This window comes from Schistocerca piceifrons, unplaced genomic scaffold, assembly GCF_021461385.2.
Source record: "Schistocerca piceifrons isolate TAMUIC-IGC-003096 unplaced genomic scaffold, iqSchPice1.1 HiC_scaffold_939, whole genome shotgun sequence".
In the NCBI taxonomy this organism is placed as follows: Eukaryota; Metazoa; Arthropoda; class Insecta; order Orthoptera; family Acrididae; genus Schistocerca; species Schistocerca piceifrons.
Window position 1 is genome coordinate 345,001 of NW_025729211.1, and position 2,500 is coordinate 347,500.

Consider the following 2,500-nt stretch of genomic DNA (forward strand, 5'->3'; position numbering starts at 1 on the left):
CCTTAACCTAACCCATGTTGTGCCTTAACCTAACCCATGTTGTGCCTTAACCTAACCCATGTTGTGCCTTAACCTAACCCATGTTGTGCCTTAACCTAACCCATGTTGTGCCTTAACCTAACCCATGTTGTGCCTTAACCTAACCCATGTTGTGCCTTAACCTAACCCATGTTGTGCCTTAACCTAACCCATGTTGTGCCTTAACCTAACCCATGTTGTGCCTTAACCTAACCCATGTTGTGCCTTAACCTAACCCATGTTGTGCCTTAACCTAACCCATGTTGTGCCTTAACCTAACCCATGTTGTGCCTTAACCTAACCCATGTTGTGCCTTAACCTAACCCATGTTGTGCCTTAACCTAACCCATGTTGTGCCTTAACCTAACCCATGTTGTGCCTTAACCTAACCCATGTTGTGCCTTAACCTAACCCATGTTGTGCCTTAACCTAACCCATGTTGTGCCTTAACCTAACCCATGTTGTGCCTTAACCTAACCCATGTTGTGCCTTAACCTAACCCATGTTGTGCCTTAACCTAACCCATGTTGTGCCTTAACCTAACCCATGTTGTGCCTTAACCTAACCCATGTTGTGCCTTAACCTAACCCATGTTGTGCCTTAACCTAACCCATGTTGTGCCTTAACCTAACCCATGTTGTGCCTTAACCTAACCCATGTTGTGCCTTAACCTAACCCATGTTGTGCCTTAACCTAACCCATGTTGTGCCTTAACCTAACCCATGTCGTGCCTTAACCTAACCCATGTCGTGCCTTAACCTAACCCACGTCGTGCCTTAACCTAACCCACGTCGTGCCTTAACCTAACCCACGTCGTGCCTTAACCTAACCCACGTTGTCGCCTAACGTAACCCACGTTGTCGCCTAAACCTGCTCTGTAATTGTTATACGACTCGTTCAATTAGTGTAGTGTTGCCCACCCGCAACCCTCGCAATATAGTTCGCTACTCGCACTCCCCGCTCCCCTGTGTATCGCTTCATGTTAAACACCTTGCAAGTCTTGCTCACTTTCCACATGCTCCTGCTGTACACTGTAATGTGGATGGCAGCAGGACGTACATGCCGCCCCTCCCCACGTCCCCACCTTGCCCCCTGCCTTCGCAAGCTGGTTGGTGAGAACTTTGCATGTTCAATGCCCTCCGCATGCGACGTACTCAGGCTACGTTGTGGTGCGGCCTGTGTCAACTGTCCGCTAATGTCGTACGCGTAAACCACAATCTGTACTGCACATTCGTCCTTATGTACTGAATGATACATCGTGGCACATGTGTGACCGTACAACGACTGCGCCCAAAAACGGCGGACCATACAGTGCAAATATTGTGCACGCAGCTACGTGTCGTCTCCCTATGAGAGCTGGATTGCAGTGTGGTACGCCATAGAGACGTGTGGGAGGAACGGACGCCGTGGATGGCGATCAGCATGAGCTGTCTGTTGATGTATTCGGACCTAGTCGTCTCTCCTCACACACCGTGATGGCATGGTGCACCGCGTTCCATATCTGCGACATGCTACAGAGGCCGGTTGACAGTCGTTCGAGCAATGGACATCGCATACGTACGGGGGCCACCTTCCACGTATTGTCTAGGCGTGCACATTTTGTTGCGTGTATGTGGGCAGACGTAGTGTGGCGTGACACCTGACACAGGCATGCAATAATCGTGGAAGTTGCAAATGGCGATGGACGCCTGCGTTTTCTGGTGAAGTTACGCAAATGAACAAATGGTAACCTGTTGTGGTGCGGTTGTTCTCGCTAGGGGTGAATCGGTGATGGCGACGATAGGTTGAGGTACTAACCGGTTGTTCCAGCGATACCCACCATGCCGACGAAACTGAACGGCATCTGGGTGTGAAGCGATACGCGGCGGTGGCTGGGTGGGACCGTCCCCGGCCGGTGAGGGGGCGCCTCCCGGCGTGCTGGCCGCGCGGTGCGTGGGCGCACGCGCTACAGCCGGCTGGTGGGGGCGGCCAGTGGCAGGCGCGCCGGCCGACGGACGCGGCAGGCGTCGCAGCTGCGCGCCGGCGCACCCTGCGCGCGGCGCCGTGCGGCCAAAGTAGGTCCTCGCGGGCCCGGTGCGAAGCGCGGTGGACATCTTCAGTGTGCTGGTCCGATTGAGGACTGTGTGCGTTGAGGATGCGCTGCCGCCCGGCGCTCGGCGCCGCGACGCCGTCTGCTGCTCGGTCGCCCCAGCGGTTCTCGCTGGTGGTTTGTATCGCAGCTGTGCGGATGTGTTGGCGCGTGCGCTGTGCTGGGAGAGTTCGCTTCGGCACCCAAGTGGGGCTTTTGTCCTTCTGTGGCGCTGGCGTTGGAGCTGCCGGTCACCGTAGGTGGCGCGTGTTGTCTCCCGCCGGCAATGCCACGACAGCACGCTCCCGGGCCTCTGTCGGCAGCGGCAAGCTCAGTTGGGAGCACGGGTGGTCGCACCGAAAGCGTCTACTCGCCTAACTCCGGGCGATTGCGCCTCTCTCGAACCCGACCAAG